At 38.0% G+C, this 22,464-nt stretch overlaps 1 protein-coding gene across 2 annotated transcripts in view; it reads left to right on the forward strand.

Annotated features, from left to right (window-relative positions):
• LOC144381564 (uncharacterized) overlaps positions 1 to 19,368 on the forward strand; it is a 140,352-nt gene extending 120,984 nt beyond the window's left edge. The window contains exons 3-5 of one of the 2 annotated variants that reach the window (XR_013446923.1): positions 2,098 to 2,232; positions 18,869 to 18,988; positions 19,133 to 19,365. The gene's annotated coding sequence lies outside the window, so the exon portion shown is untranslated. Of the gene's footprint in view, positions 1 to 2,097; positions 2,233 to 18,868; positions 18,989 to 19,132 lie in introns of both variants that reach the window. The other variant, XR_013446924.1, reaches the window with a different exon arrangement.
• The last annotated feature ends 3,096 nt before the right edge of the window (positions 19,369 to 22,464 follow it).

Genomic DNA, 22,464 nt, shown 5'->3' on the forward strand with positions numbered 1-22,464 from the left:
ATCAATAGAAACAATATGTGCATTTTCAGCTCTCCAAGAAGGTGGCTCTGTTCAAACTCCAGAAAATATAAGGAAATTTTCTAGAAACAGTTTTAGTTTTCTCTAATGGATTTGCTTTGGGCACTTTCAAACCGAGGTGGGAACCACTTTTTTTTTTTTTTTTTAATTCTTAAAAAGCTTTAGGATGGGAACTTTCATCTTTGCTCTCCAAAGATAATGTCTTTACTCATGTTTGTGACTTTCATTTTCAGGTGCAGAACCAAGCTGCATGCTACTTTTGACTTTGCCAAGAAATTTCTATCCAAATGTCTTTATCTTTCAATCTCTCACAGAGCTATTTGAGGTCTAAGGGTGTTCCATTTTATTGAGAAGCCTCTTACCAATTGCCAGAGTTTCTTTTATGTGAACCTTGGCATACTTTAGTAGCTCGGTTGTAAAATCTTTACAATCAGGTTATCTGTCAGGATCTGAGAATGATGTATGAACATTGTCAAGTAGAAGATAAATCTTGTAGAAAAAAAAGCTATATTATGTGGTTGCCTGGCACATTTAAATCAGTAATGCCTTGTTTTAACTCCAGGATAATAGTTTCTATGTTTGATAAAACTGAATTATGTTTTAAAAATTCTGTATAACACACTTTGAAACGTTCTCTCATATTCCTGAAAAATTTACTTTAATTGGACATTATCATATAAGTAAAAAAATAAAATAAAAAACAGCACCATCAGGAAGCACCTGAATAAAAGCAATAGAAAAATGACTGCAGGAGTGATTCCCTTCCTTTTAAGATATTTTCTTAATTCTTTATAAATATAGATTTTTGTGCATTTCATTTCCATCATTTATTGACTTTCACTTTGTTATAGTAAAAGTAAAGAAACATATGGCAAAAGAAAGCTCATACCCTTCTTTCATTGCATTCCATTAAAAAAAGGAAAAATGGAGAGTAGAGTATGATAACCCTCTCTAAAGAAAGCTGGTTTCTTTATTTTTTTGTGTGTGTGCAGGTTTGATATGATATTAAGAGGAAAGGAGTAATTGCTACATGATTAAATTTGCTCTCTCAGATGCCACTGTCAATTCCTTTTGTTTTATATTTTTACAAGTTACTAGAAAATATATCCAGTGCTTGCTTTTGAAAGACCCAGCCTGGATAATAAATCAAGTGCTCTCCCAAATATTTCTTTCATTGCAGATCTCACGAACTATGTTGTTGTCCTGGTTATTATTTTCTCAATCTGAAAAGCAGACAAGCCCAGATTCTGGAGGCAGACTGCCTGCTTTCGAATCTTGGTTTTGCCACTTATGAGCATTATGACCAAGGGCAAGGCACCTAATCTCTTTTTAACTCAGCTTCCTCATGTGTAAAATGAGATAATAAAATTGTCTTTCCCACGGGGTTAGAACAGTGCCGGGCACAAGTCAGTGCTATATAAGTGTTAGCCTACTATTATCTGTGTGATGAAGAGACAACCTGCCCACAAATATTTGCTCATGCACACGTACCTGACAAACTCATTTGTAATCTGCTCTCCACAGGGCCACCATGTTGCACAACAGAGAATGTAATGTGAATGACACCACCTGGGACACAGTCCGGCGTTCTGCAAGAATGATGTGTCCTGGTGCTGTGTAATTTGGAGGACTTAATCCATCTGCTTCCATTTTATACCTATCAAAGCAGTCCATTAAGTATTCTGCAGAACTTCCAAACCATATTAAGACCATGAATTTCCTCTCTGCATTCCGGAAAAGGAGAGGGGGAAAAAAACTTCCACTGTAGAGGAAAACAAATTAAACAAGTATTGTATCTGTAGAGATGTGACCAAATTGGACTAAAGATGTAGTCAGTTTGATATTCTGCAATTCGTTTAAAACAGGCATGATTCTGGGGAGACCTCAGTGTACTGTGTGCGCTGCTTAGGTGATGTAACATTGCTCTTAGGGAATCGATATAACCAAATGCTTTGGTTCTTTGATCACTTCAGTATTTCTGAGCCGGGGTGCGGGGGTGGGGGCGGGGGATGTTGCTTCCAGAAATGTGACTCTCATAGGCTGAGGGGGATTAAGTTACTCTGTTTTTTCTGTATTTAGGACTTTGAATATGTGATCCCGAGTGATGAAGTCACTCATTGTATTCGCATTTCAGAGCTCACCCACGGACATCAATACTCAGGAGACATTAATACTCAGTTGGATTAAGTTCAAAAGAACATTTTGAACTTTAAGGTATGGGAGTTTGCATTTATTTTTTTGTTTCAAAACGATAACCACCTGCTGCCTTGCCCGAGTTGTTTCTTCCAGTCACAATAATACAGCTCCTAAGATTCATTTTCTCTACTAAGAAGCAGAACATTAGGAGAAAATGTTCTTTTCAGTTTCTTTAGTTTTTATTTGTTCTCCAAGTTGATCACCAAACCCTGGGGGTAACGAAATTTAATTCAATCATCATAAATATAGCATGAGGCACATTTAGGAATTTTCTAGTCTATAATCCAATCACATCATCCTCCTTTCCTGGCCAGAAAGAGACTGTTGCCAACAGCGCAGAGAAGGCATCTGAAGTTTCCTTTTTATAACTTCACATTGATAACAACCACTTGCAAAAATAGGCTGTGCTCAAAAGATGAAGTGCTTCTTCATATCTCCTCAAAGAATTGTGAAATTACTATGTGCAAATGTTTACAAAGGCTTTAATTAGCACCTTAGGATTTCACATACAGATCTGTAATAAATGGTGGATTGAGATTCGAAAAGTATTTTTTGAAACCCTCACTGTACACAATACTTTTAATTAAGGCTCAATGCCTCATCCTGACTATATTATTTCTAGGAACTTCTGTAACCCCATATCCAGAGTCTGCAATTCCTTTCTGTCTACAATCTTTCTACTTCCTACCTTTCCAACTACCTTATTCTGCATCGGCTTATCATGTTATCATGAACTGACCATGACTTCTCTCCTAGATTCTGAATTCTCTGTCTATATTGGACCTTGTCATCATCCATTTCAGTAACACTTTTGTATATCAAATGCCCTGACTTTCCATCGTATTTGCCATCTATTTTTTATGTGTTTATTTACTTACTTTTATTTCAGTTTGCTTTACAACCTGAATTTTCTATGTTCTCTGCTCTTGGGTTGCTGGAGAAACTCATGCTGATTAGGTGCTCTAAAAATTCATGGCACGTAACCTTTGATGAGCCAACTGTTATGATTTGGAGTCATGGTCCTCAGAGGTACAATTCCAAATATTATTTTTGCCCCTCTCTTCACACCTAAATACCCATCCATAGCCCCTTTCATCTTCACCAAGATAAATAACACCATCTGAGAAAAGCTCAACTCTCAGGTATTTCAGGTATTTCCCACCTTACATTTTCTTTGTATTTTCACCTGTCACCTCATTTTTTTTTTAAAGATTCATTTATTGATTTTAGAGAGAGGGAGAGAGAGAGTGAAGGAGAGACAGAGCATGTCAGTGGGGGTGAGGCAGAGGGAGAGGGAGAGAATCTCAAGCAGACTCCCCATTGAGTGCAGAGTCGGATGCAGGGCTTGATCCCAGGACCCTGAAATCACGACCTGAGCTGACATCAAGAGTCAGACGCTTAACCAACTGAGCCACCCAGGCACCCCTTCTCACCTTGTTCTTAATTCTTATAAATTCTCAGTTCTTATAAAGGAAAAAGAAGGTCCATTTTTCTTCTCAAGGCCAGTGGTTTATTCTACATTCACAATACCATCCCTTTTGCAGGACTTACTCCATTAATTATTCCCTTTATTTTACATCTTCAAGCACTGTTTCCATTTATTTCTTCCAATTAACACACTTGTATCTTCCCTTTAAAGTGCTATTTTCTGTGTGACTTCTTCACAGTGACAGTCTATGTCCACTAGCTCCATTTTAAAATAACTTGCTGATTCCATAAACACATAATTTGATGTCTAGCATTCTATTGAGAGAAATACTCTCTTGAAGGCACAATCTTTCAATTGCCATGGATTTTCTTACATTTAAAAAAATAAATCTACATATCTCCCCAAACAAAAATATAAACCTCTTGAAGACAGAGACCTTATCTGTCTGGTCCCACTCCAAAGCATCATCATGGCTTCCCTGCTAGATTGGTGGTTTATGAAGTTCAGAAAATAAATGGAATTCTGACTAAAATCCGGTTTTCAATGGGTCCATTGTGTCCACGGTCATTTCCCTACTGCATAACTGAGATAGACATACTTGATCGTTGGAATAATTCTTTCACTGGGTCCTTGCCTATTAGGTAAAGAGGTCATATAGTGAGGGAGGCCAAAGAGAAATCTCTGAAATTGCCCCCATGCTGGAAACACCCATGCTAGCTAATGCATTGTGGGGAAAGGGTGTAGTGAGAGTGTGGCAGAGATTTGTGGGGCAGTGGTCCCTATCATTTCCTTATTTCCTCTTAGTCTGCTAGTCTGGCCTTTACAGATACTGATGGATCCTTTGCAATAACTGTCGGTCATTGCAGGATCCAACACCGGTAGCCCTTCTCGCAGATGCTGTGTCAGATGTTTCATTGTTACTACAGGAGATACGTAGCTACATGACACTGGGCCATTAATTTTGTGAATGCATTTGAAAGTATTCTGATAAGAAAAGAGGACCAGAAGGGGGGGGGGTGCCTGGGTGGCATAGTCGGTTAAGTGTCTGACTGTTGGTTTCAGCTCAGGTCATGATCTCAGGGTTGTGAGATCCAGCCCTTTGTTGGGGTTCCACACTCAGCATGGAGTTTCCTTAAGACTCTCCCTCTGCCCCTCCCTGCCGTGCGCGCTCTCTCTCTTTCTGAAATAAATAAATATATCTTAAAAAAGAAGAAGAGGAAAAGAGGATCAGCAGTAGTTCATATTCTCATGGATTGGACAAAAACATTTCTTAATTGGTTTACCCTACCTATGGCTATGTTAACTCATCCTCTTCTCATAATAGGATATGAAGAAATCTGGATGGTTTGGGTAGCCCACAGAACATCACATTAATAAGCTGATTGGGCAGGATGAGCATAAAGTGGCTAATATGCTAGGGGCCTACATCTGGAGCCATCATATCCTCCTCTTCTCTTGATTTCAATAAAGGTCTTCTCCTCCTTTCTTTAAGATTAACTGGGGAGGGTATGTGCTATGGTGAGCGCTGTGAACTGTGTAAGACTGTTGAATCACAGACCTGTACCTCTGAAAGAAATAATACATTATATGTTAAAAAAAAAAAAAAAGAAGATAGCAGGAAGGGAAAAATGAAGGGGGGGAAATTGGAGGGGGGGACGAACCATGAGAGACTATGGACTCTGAGAAACAAACTGAGGGTTCTAGAGGGGAGGGGGGTGGGGGGATGGGTTAGCCTGGTGATGGGTATTGAGGAGGGCACGTTCGGCATGGAGCACTGGGTGTTATACGCAAACAATGAGTCATGGAACACTATATCAAAAACTAATGATGTAATGTATGGTGATTAACATAACATAATAAAATTTAAAAAAAGTAGAACTTTTTGAAAAAAAAGATTAATTCGTTTATTTGACTACTTAGAAATCCTGTGATATTGATTATACTTTGTTTTGTATATTTAACATCTTCCTCTCAAATAGATCTTTCTTAACAATTTTTGGACCTCTCCATTAAAACAAAGCCAGAAAGCCTTCCTTTATCCAAAATTTCCATCTATAATGTTTTGATCCCTTTACATTGTCCCACCCCATAATGAACATTTTCCAATTTAGTTTCAATCAATCCCCATCATGTAATGAAAAAAATCTTTCTAAGGTCAAGAATGACCTCCATGTTGCTAAATCTGGACATTTTGTAGTCAATCTTTGTTGATTTCTCAATAGCATTTGATATTTTATTCCAGCCTTGCAATCTCCTTGAGAACCAGATATAACTAACTTACCTACTTAACATTTTTGCTTGAATGATTGAAAGTCATCTCTAACTCAACTTATTTAGATTCAAAGTCATGCTCAATCTGCTAAATCTACTCTTTTCCTCCAGTGGTCCCTGTCTCAGTGGTTCCAGAACCCCAAGAGTGAATCTTGACATTTCCCTTTCTCTTATCCTCAGTATCTGATCTACCACTAGGAAGGTTTTTTTTTTTTTTTTTTTTTTCCCTCCCAGTGCTTTTCAAACCTGCCCCATTTCTTTGTCTCTACTGCCTGTGCCCTTGCTGATGCTAATCTAGCTCTCACCTAGATTATGTAATAGTTTCCTAACAGACTTTCCTTATTGTCAGTTGTACTTTTCCAGTTTCTAGACTCTATAGTGACTTTTCTTCCCCTCCAAAAATAAACCTCAAGTCACAGTGTCCATAAAACATTCAATAAAATAAAACCTCGAATTTTTGATGTGGCCAAACCAGCGCTTCATTGTCTGTCCTCACTTTTCTCTGTATTCCACCTTCATCTTATTCAGCTCCCAAAGTCCATGACCTTCATGTAGGTAACTCGGCCATTCAGTCATCAGTTATAAAGGAAAGCCTTCTCTGACCACCTCAGTCAGGTCTCCCTATTAAGTGTTTTCAATCCATGTCCCCTACTTTGGTTATTTATTCATGAAACATTCAACTATAGATTACTATGTGTCAAACACTATTATAAGCACTTTAAATATTGACTCAATTGATATTTATAACAATCCTATGAAATAGATACTTTTAAAATTTCCCCTTTACACATCAGCAAACTGAGGACAGAGAGGGTAAGTAACTTGCCAAAGCCACACAATTGTACATGGCAGATGGAATCAATCTGGGCCTCGGACTCCAGAGTCCATACTTTTTAATCTCTTCACTTATGTTGCCTTTCCTCTCTAGAGACATTTCTCAAAGTCACAGTTTACATTTACTGGTGTGATCATGAATGTCAATTTCCCCACTGCAAGGAGAACTACCTGTTTGACTCATTACCGTGGTACATAATACAACTAGTATGAATGACAACAACTGAATGGATTAAATACCAAACTATCTATTGACATCGCTCTGCATTTTACTTTATTTTTTAAAAGATTTTATTTATTTATTTGACAGAGAGAGAGAGACAGCGAGAGAGAGAGAGCACGGCAGGGGGAAGCAGCAGACAGAGGGAGAGGGAGAAGCAGGCTCCCCGCTGAGCAAGAAGCCCGATGTGGGACCCGATCCCAAGACCCTGGAATCTAGACCTGACCCAAAGGCAGACGCTTAACCCACTGAGCCACCCAGGCATCCCCGCTCTGCATTTTAGATGTTAACTTGTTTTCACATGTGTGTTGCCCTTTGGAGTTTCATATTGCTAGCTTAAATTATTTCAAAAAATTTCAGAATGAGCATTGGGTAGAGGTATTTGAAATAGGTGAAGAATTATTTTTATGGCCTTCCAACTTAATAAACTGAGGATCTTAAGTAGAGAGATCAGCATTTCAGAAATGTTATGGAAAGTATTCATTTTTCATTCACGTTGAAAGTTTCATGAACCAGAAAGTTTTATGAAGTTTCATTTCCCTTTCTCCAATTAATTATGAATTCAAACTCCTTGTCAAGTGAAAGCCAAGGGATAGTAAAAGCAGGTAATATTTTTCTGATTATGAAATAACATGTGTTCATTACATGGAATTTTAAATTTGCAGAAGATTGTTAAGAAGAAATGAAGAATCAATTACTGCTAAATCTGCCAAGAAAAAAACCCCCAGAATTAATATTTTGGTGCATAAAATCTTCAAAACCTGTACGCATATATAGGTATATAAATAATATTTACACATTGTCAAATATAGAAAGCATAGAAAAATGTATATACACATGTGTATATGGGTGTGTATGAGTGTGTATACTTTCAAAATTAACATGCTTTTTAAAATGAGTGCTTTTTAAACTTAACTTTATACAAGAAGCTTATTTTACTATTAAGTTTTTCAAAACATGGTATTTATGTCTGGACAATATTCATCCTATGGATAAACCATAACTTCCTGCTTGTGCAGCGGTAAGACCTGTGTAGCTCAGATCTGTTTTTCAGCCACCCATACATGTACTTACATGTATCTGGAGCATATTTCTAGAAGTGCCTTCTTTGAAGCTGGTATTAAAGCTCACAACAATGACCCCAAAGTTTAATGATTTCCTCTGTATCCTACTTTCATTTCTATATAATGCTGCTTTTTTTTTCTCTCTCTCTCCCTTCATAGATTGATGATAGATATATAGATGATAGATAGATAGTTAAGGTAGATAAGATAGATGATATAGATAGATGATAGATAGATAGATAGATAGATAGATAGATAGAGAGTTAGATAGATAATTTTTGTTTTTATTTTTTTTTTGGTTGAGGTTAATTTACCTTAGAGTTTGTAGACTCCTAGGACCGCTGAGGATATGCCTGGGTAGATGGCCTTGACAGGAGACAGGGCTTGTTAGCAACACAGGTAATTTTGATGATCTTAAGGCATCTGACACATAAATAAAATCAAGATACTTTCTCCACCATTTGTATAGAATTGTGCCTTCAGAAAACACATTGGTGCTGGAAGCCCCTCTGGGAATGCTTTGCAGTCACACCAGGACTGACTGATGAGCCCAAGGGCCAACGCTCATTGGTGAAAGCTGAATGTGTTGTTTTGCCCCTCATTTCCCAGCCTGCCAGGCAGAATGTGATGGCCTGGGTGAGAGCTGACACCATGGGATGGCAGTGAAATTTCATTTACTTGTAAAATGCGGCCACAGAAGTACTCAGTTTGGCTGTGAGAGGCAGTGCTTTTAACTATCCTGTTAAAGGAAGGATCTTTCAAACCATTACAAAGTCTGCTTTCAGACCTCTAAGTTCTAATTATGTGCGCTCTGTGACCGTGAACTCAGCAGTGTATCAGTGTCTTTGACAGATCCTAAGGATGTTGCGTGCCCATCTGTAGACCACCCCTCTTCTCCAATCCTGGCAGAGAGGAGGGTGGAGATGGCTTCTTTGATAGTTGAATCCCTGGAGAAACATGTCTTCTAGCACCATCAAAATCCTCCCAATGTCCCTCCCCTGTGCTCCTGCTCATTGAGGCATATCTCTTCCCCCATATCAAGATGTGTCATAAGATTCAATGTGTTTATATGGCTATTTGCTGATCTTTCTGGAAATCTCTCTTTCGGGGACACTGTACCAGCAACTTCTTACCTAGTGTATGGCCTGGTTTCACATGCCAAAGGGATCTTGTGATTTTTGGTGTTGACACCTTTCTTAGCTCAAGGTGCGCCACAGTAATTGTGTTCTTTCTCCAAAGTAACACAACACTAGGCTGAAGCTCCATAAGGAGAGACACTATTTTGCTCATTGCTATATCCTTATCAACCTATATACTCCTTCCACTATGGTAAGTCATTAGTAATGAATGAGTGAGTGGTCTCCTTGGCAACCTCCCAAAGACTTTTCCCTTCCTACTGCTGCTCCTTGCCCAGCTCTGCCCCTGTTTTATCTCAAGTGCAGTGCAAGTGGAAAGAAAAGGTCATTTGCAAGTGCTAAGCAAGTCTTTTCATTGTGCTTTCTGGCATCTCTCTGAAGCTACCCTTTGTCCTGAAAGTGCTCAGGCACCAATTACCTCGACACCGTGATTTCTTCTCTTTGCCTATCTTCTGCTTTTTAGGTCTGTATTTTACAAAAACATTTAGTTTTTGGATATTAGAATCCAAATTTGAATTAAATGAAACAAAAATGTGGAAATTTGTTGGGTCCTCTAACCAGTGGGTACAGCTGGACTCAGGGACAATTGGGACTAGGATTCAAATGATATCAAGAGTCTCTTCATGTGCTTATGGATTCTGCTTTTGTCTGGAGGAAGCTTCATTTAGTCTGCTTCTACTGTAGAGTAACTTTCTCCCCATTGTGTGGAAGTTGGCTGCCAACAGTTTTTAAGTCTCTCAGAATCTCTATTCCAAAGCTTAGTATGAAAAAAATCATAGGCAGAGACTTAGGTTGGCCTGGCCTGGATCACATGATGACCCATGGACCTACCTGTGGCCAGAGGACTGGAGTATTGGGATCAGAAATTCCTTTTAGTGAGAGAAGAAAATGACATCCCACACAAATAAATATAATTTCCAGAAAAAAGTGGGTTATTACACAGTATCTGATAATAGACTAAGAGAAGATAGTGATTATTTCCTAACATACCTGTGAAAGCCGAGTTTGTGTCAAGTTACATCATCCTTCATATTATTGAACAGAGCTATAATAGCTATTCTTGTTTGCTAATTTTAGCGTCTGGGTCATCTTGAAGTCAATCTCTGTTGATTATATATTCTCTTGAGAATGGGTCACATTTTGCTATTTTTCTATATGTCTAGTAATTTTGGATTGTGTCCTAAACTTAGTGAACATTGTGTTGGAGTCTCTGGATTCTGTTGTATTCTTCTGAACAGTGCTGATTTCATTGTTTTAGCAGGCAATTAAATGAAGGGTCTAAAACTGCAAACTTTGTATCTTAGGCAGTAATTCTAATATCAGTTTAGTTATTTTATCTTTGGTTTGACTGTTTTGTGCACGAATGCTTCTGGGATCAGCTAGAGATTTGGGCAGAATTTATAAGCAACATTTGGGATTCTCCTTTTTTAGCTTTCCTCTTTTCAGGATTCATACCTCCCCATGCCCCCACCTGCCACATATACATGTACACTTTCCGGTGGCTGTGATTATCCCAAACTCTGTCCTCAAGTTCTTTAGGCCAGAAAGATTGTGGTTTGTCTATCAGAGTTTTAGATGCCCTTCATCTAAACTAGGACCTATGTTAGTCTACATTTAAATCACACTCCCAATTGGGAATATTTCACAGTGGTACCTAGGTATCATCCAGATAAATAAAAGGGTATCTCAGGAAGAACTTCTGGGTCCGCCCAATACCGACAGCTGACCAGAGAGGCAATGACATCACTCTCCGCAGGCTCCCTGAGAGCAGACACTCAAACTTGTTCCCCATCATGTCCTCAGCACTGGGCATACAGAAGTGTTTGATAATACCTGCAGGGTAAGTAAATAAAAACCTAAATTGATGGCTGGCTGGCTGACTGGATGAGTGAATGAATTTTAATGGAATTCTTTACAGAGAATAAACCTTTATACATAAGAATTTGCACAAGATTAGAGGTGGAATAAAAATAAAAATAAGGCCACCATACAGATGAATGACAGATAGATTATTTCTTAGGAATAAGTTCCAATATTACAATGCCACTTCTTATAAGAGCACCTGAGTCTGAGGAGTGCAGACATGTTTCCAGTTCAGAGGCAGACATCTCAGGTAACTGTTGCAGGAAATTATATCTTGTTCTTCCACAGAAGGAAGTGAGGAAGGAGTGTTAACTTTCTATATAAACAATATTCTCAGACTATAGTTGATGAATGCTTTTCTCAGCAGACATGCCTTTGGCACCTCAAGATGATAGGTTTGGAAATCCTGAAATATCTTCCTCTTTTTCTGAATGTGAAATTTGAAGGGGAATATTTTGATGTGATTTCCTGCACTAAATGGTACCTGAACATTTGCAGACCGCAATGCATTTAGAATATTGCATGATCCTAATAGGGTATGGATTATCAAGAACTAGGGCGATTTGATGTGGGAAAAAAAATCAATAAAAAACATGAGTGAAAAAGGCATAGTGACCAAAGTTGTTAGCAACTTTGAATTTATAAGCAAAATTTGGGATTGCTTCTAAATGAACAATGAAACATGAAAAAAAAGGGGGGGGGAATATCTAAGCAGAACAAAAGTCCAAGTGCCTTCTGCTCTGGAGTTGTAAAGCCATACATAATGGCAAGGACAGTTCTCAAAACCCAAACAGACTGTCAGTAGTGGAAGGTCAGATTATTCTTCTCGCAAGCAGAAATAAGTTGGTGTTAACGCATGGTGCTTTTGTTTGCAGTTATTTTTAAAAATAATTTGGGGCTCAAAAAAGGAGATACAATAGCTGTAACAGTTGAATTATTTGAAGAATCTGAAATGTCTGAGATCAGTAAAAATGTCCAATTAAAATTACTTGGGGGCATTTTATATTATAAAAGTAATACATAGTCATTGCTGTAAATCTTGAAACTATAGAGACGCAAAGATTGCATCTTGACTATTAGTATTTTGTCATATAGGCTTTTAGTATTTTTTTTATTTGTTTTCATGCATTTGTCTTAATTATATAAGGAATACAAAATTAAATTCAAGTTATAAAATATAACAGAAAGATATAACACAGAAGGAGAAAGTACTTCCTCACCCAGATAATCACTGCCAAGAGCTTCCTGTCAAGCTCCATTTGTTTTTCTACGCATACATATTTATAAAAAATAGGATTCTATTGTACATTCTGTTTTATGACCTACTGTTTGTCTGATCATAGATTAATTCTATGAATATTCTTTTATATATCATTTCATGTTTTTTGTGGAATGGACTTAGTGATTTAATAACTTAATCCCTATTAATATTTAGGTTGTTCTAATGTTATGATCATCTTGATACATAAATGTGTGTATGTATCATTAATTAGTTCCTTAGGATAAATTTCCAGAGGGGTATGTTGGATTAAGGGTTTTCTGAACTTTTAAGTTTTCTCTCAAGATTAAAAAAAAATGTCCTCCAGGAGAGTTTTACAAATTTAGATTTCTAACAGCAGAGTATGAAAAAGCCTCTTTCCCTTATTGTTGCCAGTGCTGGGTATTATATTTTTAATCTTTTGTAATCTGATTCTAAGAACATCTTATTATTATATTTCTCTGATTTCTAGTAGGATATGAATATGCAACTTCACAGTATAGAAGAATCAGTAAAGTGAATGTATTTAGTATGATACTCAGGGCTTCTCTGGGTAACTTGGGTCAAGGTGACTCCAAGTGGGAAAGTCACGATTTACATTTTGTAAGATGAAGTGGGATGTATGGCAGTAATGAACTCAGAGATTCCATACCAGCAGCTCGAGTGTCCATGTTTATTTCCCATAAGAAGTAGCAACACCATGAGATGTGCTGGGAGCAAAGACTGAAGCAATGAAAGCCCTCTGGGGCCATGTTTTCTTCTCCTGTGGGAGAGTTTCTTGGCCTTGGGTTCTCTGGTGTCTCTCCCTTTGGCCATCTGACCTGAAAGTGGGACAGCCTGTTTGAGTGCTTTTCTTCTTTCTGTAGTAGTTGTTGGCACCAACCCGTTTTGGAGGGCTGGTCTATGCACTTGGGCCTCATTTTGAATAACCATCCTCTCTCCTTTGCCTAACTCAGTTGTTCTCAACCCCGGACTGCACATCAGACCCGCCTGTGGAGCTTTTGCAAGTCATGCTCCTCTCCCTTCTCCATCTCCTCAGACCAAATCAATGATAATCTCTGGGAAATAGGATCTAGGCATGGTGGGATTTTGTTAAAAGCTCCAGATATGATACTAATATGAATCCAGGATAAAGAACCACCGAGCTTATTTATTTCCACCCTTCAGTTATCACAAGAAACATCTCTTCACACCTTTTCCTTCCCTGTATCTACATGTGTTTTCTCTAGCCAGCCCCAATTTGGATTTTACTGAGAAGAATCAGAACAACAATATAGGTGAACAATATACAGATTTACTACATAAACCTAATTGCGGTAAGTATTCAAGGATGCCTTCTTCTAAGTATTCAAGGATGCAGCAATCTCTCCTGCAGGGGACAGTTTATTAGCATCAGCAAATGAGCCATTCCCTTAGCTTCCAGGCTGTGGGTCTAGATGCTCAGCCAGGGGAATAGAAGCAGATCTGGTGTTCTGAAGCAGCCTGTGAGCCTAGAGAAACTGTCCTGTCCAAAGCCGACCTGTCTTGTTCTGACCTCTGGCAACCAGGCCACAATTGCATTTCTTTCCATAGACTTGGCTATAGAAACCACCAATCACACTGGCTAGGCTGACCCAAGTCTCCCATGATGGCTTTTCTTCAAGATCTCTTCTTGGCTTGGCTGTGATACAGGACTTTGTAGTTTTCCTCGAGTCTCTCAGTACTGGTCCAAAATGTTTCTCTCTCCCTCATGCTTCTGGTGAACCACAGGAAAGGCCAGCTCCCAGCCAAACAAGGAAGCCCACTCCCCTAGAACAATAGTCTCCTTTCTCTAGGGTCTTCTCCAGTTCCCTCTTTGGAAAGCTTCTCCTATATTCTATAACAGCAGGCAAGAGATGGAAGTGCACATTTGATATGCAGAGACTATGCTTCGTATTCAAATACTGCTATTCCAGCAGAAAAGTTCTTCTCAGCATTCTAGAATCCATGAACTCGTTCTAGTTCAGGACTTGTGGCCCTGCTCCCATTTGCTGCTGGGGGGGAATGGAAATGCAGCATACAGAAATGAAACAGTGGCCAGAGGCCTCCAGTCACTCAGGAGACTTTAGCGAGTCTCCTCTGTGAGCCTTAATGTTCCCTAATAACACCTGCCCTGTCGGTCCCATGGGGGTTTGCAAATGAGATGATATATGGGAATATGTGATTTGAAACTATGAAGGGATGCACGCTTCTTTATTGGTGTTTGACTTATAAATAATAAAATGTGCGAAGTTCAATACATTTTGATGAATGTACATACCTGTGGAACCAATCGCCAAAGCAAGATACAAAAGCTGATTGTTACTGTAGACAGATCTTATTCTTTTATGATGAATCCACACCACATCCTCCACAGCTGTGCAGGAAAGCACAATTCTGATTTCTATAACCGTAGATTCATTTTCCCTGTCCTTGAATGCCAGATAAATGGCATCCTATACTCTGTGTTTTCTTGTAGTTGACGTCTTTCTCTAATGTAATGTCAGCAAGATACATCTCTGTTTTGTTTATCATTCCATTTTATTGTGGAGGAGTAGATCATTGCATGAATATACCACATTTTGTGTATCCATACACTTGTTAATGGATATTTGGGTTATTTCCAGTTTTAGCATTATGAATAAAACTACTATGAACATTCTTGTACCTGTAATTTTGTGGATATATACTTTCATTTCTTTTGGACATGTACTCAAAGGAGAATTTCCAGGTCATAGGGTAGGTACAAGTTTACCTTCATAAGAAACTGCTAAACCACTTTCAAAGGTGGTTTTATGAGAGCACCCGGTGCTCCCCATCCTTGAAAATTTTTTCAGCCTCTTTAATTTCAGCCGTGCTGGTGGGTTTCAGTATGGTTTTAATTTGGATTTCCCTAATGACTAATGGTACTAATAATCTTTGCACGTGTTTATAAGTTATTTGTATATATTCTTTGGTGAAGTGCCAAATCTTGCCTGTTTTAAAAATTAGGTTATTACTAGATCGTCAAACCCCTTTTTTGGTTTCCATTCTTCCAGTTAAAAATCCTTCCAACTATATTAGTTTTGTTTCCATAGCAAACACAATTGAGAACAAATTTAAGAGCAGATTCATAAATCTAATAACCAGTGCTTTTTTTTCCAACCTTAATGTTAATACAAGTCACCTGGATATCCCGTTAAAATGTACATTATGATTTATTAGGCCTGGGGTATGGCCCAAGATTCTGAATTTCTAACAAGATGCTGCAAGATGTGGATACTGCTGGTCCAGTTACCACCTTTGAGTAGCAAAGTAATGAATGCTTCTTCACTGCTAGAGCCCTGGCAGGACTGAAGGTCATTTTTATACCCACACATCATCTCTATTTACCGTAGATCGCTGTTCTTGTGGAATCATAGACTTAGAATGCCAGAGGTGAAAGAGAATCTCCGAAGTAAGATTCAAAGTTGCAGATTATGGCATATTGATTTCACTAGTGGACCTAATTCTTCAACCTTGTGCATTCAGACCCTTTGCCATGGAATTTTCTTGGGCTCTTTCACTGTGACTCTCTATCAGCCGTGTGACCTACTTTATCCAAGGGGATGTTAGCAGATAGGACAAAGGACAGCCTTGAAGAGTGCTTGTGCATTTGAGTGTGCCCTTGCTTGTTTCTCTGTGTTCACCAGTTTACCTCCTAAAGACATATGGCACCATCACCGCGCTGCTTCAGCTAACCCTCGGCAGACCACCAAACACATGCATGAGCCCGGTGAACATGGGACGAACTGCTCTGCCCAACCCTACCCAAATTGTTATCTTGTAAACTCATAAGCTAAATAAATACTTATTGTTTTAAATCAATGAGTTTTGGGGGTAGTTTATTTTTACTTATTTATTTATTAAAAGATTTTATTTATTTGAGAGAGAGGGAGAAGCAGACTCCCCACTGAGCAGGGAGTCCAATGCTGGATCCCAGGACCCCAAGATCATGACCTGAGCTGAAGGCAGATGCTTAACTCACTGAGCCACCCAGGCGCCCTGTAGGGGTAGTTAGTTTTTTTTTTTTTTTTAAGATTTTATTTATTTATTTGCCAGAGAGAGAGAGAGAGAGAGTGAGAGTACAAGCAGGTGGAGTGGCAGGCAGAGGGAGAAGCAGGCTCCCTGCCGAGCAAGGAGCCAGATGTGGGACTCGATTCCAGGACCCTGAGATCATGACAGAGCCGAAGGCAGACACTTAACCATCTGAGCCACCCAGGGGTCCCGGGACTACTTAGTTTTGTTGCATAGAGTCATTGGGGCTAAATGGATGGTCTTTTGGTGGAGGAAGGAGTCGCATAAAGGGAGGCATAAGGGTACCAAAGAAAGTCATCATCCATTGCCCCCCTTCTTCTCCATACCACTCTAGAGTTTTCCTTTGCCGGGTACTGCTTTTGTTTGCTTAACCTTGGTTGCTAGAACTTCATCTAGAGTCAGGAAAAAAATGGGTTTTAAATCTTAGTTCTGCAGACATTTCCACAAAGCAGACATCCAAATGGAAAACAGACACATGAAAAAGTGCTCAACATCGCTCGGCATCAGGGAAATACAAATCAAAACCTCAATGAGATACCACCTCACACCAGTCAGAATGGCTAACATTATTAACAAGTCAGGAAAAGACAGATGTTGACGAGGATGTGGAGAAAGGGGAACCCTCCCACACTGTTGGTGGGAAAGCAAGCTGGTGCAGTCACTCTGGAAAACAGTATGGAGGTTCCTCAAGAAGTTGAAAATAGAACTACCCTACAACCAGCAATTGCACTACTGGGTATTTACCCCAAAGATACAAATGTAGTGATCCAAAAGGCAGTACACCCCAATGTTTATAGCAGCAATGTCCTCAATAGCCAAGCTATCAACAGATGAATGGATAAAGAAGATGTGGTACACACACACACACACACACACACACACACACTGGAATATTATGCAGCCATCAAAAAATTGAAATCTTGCCATTTGCAATGACGTGGATGGAACTAGAGGGTATTATGCTAAGTGAAATAAGTCAATCAGAGAAAGACAAGTATCATAAGATCTCACTGATATGAGGAATTTGAGAAACAAGACTGAGGACCACAGGGGAAGGGAGGGAAAAATGAAACAAGATGAAACCAGAGAGGGAGACAAACCTAACAGACTCTTAATCTCAGGAAACAAACTGAAGGTTGCTGGAATGGAGGGGGGTGGGAGGGATGGGGTAGCTGAGTGATGGACATTGGGGAAGGTATGTGCTATGGTGAGGGCTGTGAATTGTGTGAGACTGATGAATCACAGACCTGTACCCCTGAAACAAATAATACATTATATGTTAATAAAAAAAAAAAGAGGGGCACCTGGGTGGCCCAGTCGTTAAGCATCTGCCTTCGGCTCGGGTCATGATCCCAGGGTCCTGGGATTGAGCCATGCATTGGGCTACCTGCTCGGTGGGAAGCCTCTTCTCCCTCTCCCACTCCCCCTGCTTGTGTTCCTGTTCTCGCTATCTCTCTCTGTCAAATAAGTAAATAAATAAAATCTTTAAAAAAAGAAAGAAAGAAAAAGAAAAGAAAAATAAATAAATCCTAGTTCTGGGGCTTATTACCTCTAAGTCATTAAACCTCTCTAGGCTTCAGTATCCTTGATAGTATTATCTATGGCATAAGGTTACTATGGGAATTAAATGCAACAAATATTAGTAAAGTGATTAGCATGGTGCCTTGTCCATAGTAAATGCTCAATAAGTGGTAGGCACTAAAAAAGAAATTGGTCATGACTGTTACAGTTTTAATTTAAAAAAACAGGGTTGTATTAATTATACTTTCTCATAGAAAATACCCAGCATTTGGAAATTAATTTAGAGGGCAAATACAATATATTTATTATTTATTATATTTATTAAACACCATTAATACTAGGAGCTACTAGGATTTTGCTAGATATCAAGAGAAGAGTAAAAGGAGAAAGAGAGATGTATGATGAATTTATGAATGAATGTATAATCAAATATTTCTATTTAACTTTCTGAGGCTCAAAACAAAAAATAATCATGGACTACTGTAATATGTTATTCAATATAATGCATTTAAAAAAATAACTGAACCACTAACATGGGAACATCAAAGATTGCTGTCAATTTCATTTCAATTTTGGCTTATTTCATCTGGCTTTGTCTCTGGTATTCAATTGTCCAGTAAACTAACTTGGTTTGTGTTGAACTTATTTTATAGAAAGAAACTATAATTATTTTCATTTTCACCTGGATTTTATATAACTTTATATTTTATATGATTTTATTTTTTATTTTTAAAAAAACCAGAGTGATGATAGACATTCATATTCCAGATAATGTATAAAAAGCTTTATTTTACTGGATTCTGTTCCAGGCACAGCATGCTATTCATATAATTATATATCTTCTATTGAGGGGCCAAAACATTTTATTTTTATGGGTAATAATTTTAGTCCTAATATCAATTTCCAATATCTGGTCAGATAAATTTGTCTTTAAAGGATCTTAAATCTTTTCCTAAAATCTTTTCTTAAAAGTTAATTTTATATGTAACATTCTACTTTTGGCAGCTGTATCAGCTCTACGATGACTGTTTTCTTTAAATTGAACCACAGCTTATTTCAGCTAAAAAAAAAGAATATGGCAGCCATTCCCCATTCAGAACGGCATTTGGAAGATTGTTTAACTTGGTAAGTAAGATAGACATCCAGCAATTTTGGCCAGTAGCTGAGTCAAGTAGAATAATTAAAATAACACATTCCTTGTTACTAGAATTGATTTTTTGTGTGCCCCTTTTATCTTGTGACCTTTATTTCTGTTTTCTTGTTTTTCAGGCTGTTGGGCAATACACATTTCATGGTTTGGAAAAGACAATTACTTGTTTATGATTCCCCCAACAATAAATAAAAGAACCTTAGAGGGGAAACATGTTACTTTTAGAAATAGTAAAAGGGAGCAAGCAAGTCTTTGTGGTTAAAATTATGAAGGAGAGCTCTGTGTCTTGAATCTGATTCTGTTATATATACATATATATATATATATATATATATATATATGTATACATATATATATATTTTTAAGATTTTATTTATTTATTTGACACAGAGAGAGAGCACAAGCTGGAGGAGTGGCCGGCAGATGGAGAGGGAGAAGCAGACTCCCCGCTGAGCAAGGAGCCCAATGCGGGACTCGATCCCAGGAAACTGGGATCATGACCTGAGCTGAAGGCAGATGCTTAACCAACTGAGCCACCCAGGCGCCCCTGATTCTGTTAATATATTGAGACTATCTAGAGCAATAAAGATTGGTATGAGCCAAGAGAGTGGGAAAGCAGTTTGCCTGATGTTTCATTTATTATTTTCTCTCTGGGACAACTCATTCAGACACTAGGTGGCTGGAGGGATCAGAAACAGAAACGGTTTATGTATGAATCACCATGAATGACATGCATCTAGATATTTAAGGCTCAGAGGTTGGGTACTTAGAAACAGGTCTGCTGTTCAGTTGGGCACATAGGCATTATCTTAAGTATGGAAAATGAGAGTCTTCTCTTGGGTTTAGGTTTGGATAGACAAAAGGAGAAAGATAATGAGTTTGGATTATGTATATTGCTCATAGCAGTACATAAAGAACAATGTTCTGAGAGGGCAAGCAACAATAATAAATAATGGATTGTATAATGCAAATCTGGAGAGAGGAGTGTTCTGCTAGGCTTTAATCTTGAAGGGTTCTTAAAGCCTTTAACTAGTATGTAACTTTTTGTAGTCTTGGGCAAGAATGACAAATAGCCAAATTGTCAATATATCGTGTACAGAAGAAGCACAGGAGATAAATAGCCGCAATTTAATAAGATATTAAGATGGAAACAAGACAAAATAAAACCTCAAGTCGAAACAGTAACTGCAAAGTAAAATGCAAAGTAAAATCTTGGCCTGAGCTAAAGCTAAATGAAAACAGCTCTTAATGATTGATTTTTATAAAACAGATATTGGCCTTTCATTTGGCTGGTGCTAAACATAATGTGCTTTATTGGAGAGATACCTATAGAATTGGCAATAGTTACAGCTCGTAAAATGAAAGTTAAAAAAAGGCATTCTACAGCAAAGTTTTTCTTAACTTTTTCTTTTGAATTTTTTAATATTTATTTTTTTATAGTATGAGAGTTTCTCAATATTAGCAGAGTATTTCTTTTCTTCTTTATGGAACTCGAGCTTCTAAGAATCTAGCTGGGTTAAGTATTATTATCATTACACATTTTATTTTCTATGGTTTGATGGGTAATTTTTTTGTCAAACATTAGAATTCTTATCTCTTAAAAATTAGACCTACATAGCCTATGTGACAGAAGGCATGAAGAGGTCAATAATACAGCCTCAGGCTGCCGCAATTAGGAGTGTCTGGGCAAACTTCTTTTGCCCAAAGGGAGAGCCTTTGCAGACAAATTGCAGGAGTTTTTTTCCTGCTCCCAAGGGCAAGAATCAAAAAAAAAAAATGATTCTTGTGTCACAGTATAACAGTATAACAGCCTACATGACACCGAACAAAGTGTTCCGAAATAAAGAAAAGTTTCAGCGCAGGGCAAGTGGGGGGAGAAGTCACTCTCTAAATCGAAGTAAATGGCAGTGGCATTTTTCTGAATCTCTTGGAGGAAGCAATCTCCTTAGCAATAGAGTTAATGAGGACTTTGCTCTTTGAAGTCTGAACTTTGAACAATTCCAGAGAGACTTGGAATTTTTTCTATTTGGTTTAAGGGAAAAGAAATATGGGAGCAATCGCTTTAGTGCAAAGCAGACTGGGACAAGAGCAAGGAGGACACAGGAAGATCACTGAGTCAGAAAGATGGAACATGGAACATAAAAAATATTCCCCCAGCCCTATTCACTTTCAGTGAGTGGGGAGGGGTATGGGAGGAAGTTAATGATGGAGCACCACTTCGGATCGCTGATATTGTAATCACCTACGCTGTCGTTGATTGTATACCAAGATGTCTACAGTTCTACATTGCAGAATGTGAATTCTGTTGTTCTCAGTTCAGTCCTTAGTGTCTTGGTAGAGTCATCTACTAAAGAAGTTTGTGTGTCATTGTGGATCTATATCTGAACCAGTTGAATCCCAGCTGGCAAGATTCTGGTGCCTTAGACTAAAGAAACAGCATCCCTGCTACCATGTTACATTCGAAGATCCTCTTCCTACCCGGAAGTGACATACATTACATACACATTTCATGAGAGAGAACGTTTTGAGTTCAGAAATGGAAGCTAATATTGTGTTTCTGTTTGTAAGATATTTTGTTTTGTAATACCACAAAAAGAATGAAAGTAACTTGCCTACTTATGATGCTTTATAAGTTATAAGCACTTGATGTCTATTCTCTCACTTTATTTTATCCTTTAAGTAGATACAGATTTTTAAAAATGAGAAATCAAGGTGAGGTAATATAAATAACTAACGTGGGTCATGCTTCTAGTCAAAAGACTTCTAATTAAGGTTTTCTTTTTAAAAATCTTATACTTCTGTCACCTTGCCATTCTTTCCAATGTAAATTACTGGGAACAATTTCCAGGTTATAGCTAAAGTTTTAGTCAGGCTCTTTTCATAGATCATTCATCTGAACTGTTCTTTCTCATTGCAAAACTCATTTTAACCACATTCTTATTATTTAGTAATTTTTTGGTTTAATACAAGTCATTTTATAAGAATATTATATACTTTTGTTGCTTAATTGAAAAGGAATCAATAAGTTTGATATTCTTTTAGGAGAATGCAAATGTATGTTCTATAATAAGAAATACCAGTACAAAATTTTCAGTTGCTGACTTTTGATCTGAGAATCATAAAACAGGCGTATTCACTTTGTGAACAGGGATTGCAAAGCCCTTAATAAAGTGAGCGATGCGCAAACAGAAGGCTCTGTGAGTGTGAAGTGAATGGGCTGGAATAAACTGTGCTTTTCTACTGATAAAATTGAAAGAATCGAGACATTTTTAACTCTGTCATTCTTCACAAAGATTCATTAAGTATAATCTAACAAGTTTTCCAAGGTGATCTTGAGTATGCACAAAAGGCTATGCTATATCAAGTATAAAAGGCAGATAGTTCATTTTTTTAAAAAAACATTTTTTGTTTAGTAAATGTTATGGAGAAGCAAAAGTTAAGATAAATACTG

Source organism: Halichoerus grypus, chromosome 4 (assembly GCF_964656455.1).
Source record: "Halichoerus grypus chromosome 4, mHalGry1.hap1.1, whole genome shotgun sequence".
Lineage (NCBI taxonomy): Eukaryota > Metazoa > Chordata > Mammalia > Carnivora > Phocidae > Halichoerus > Halichoerus grypus.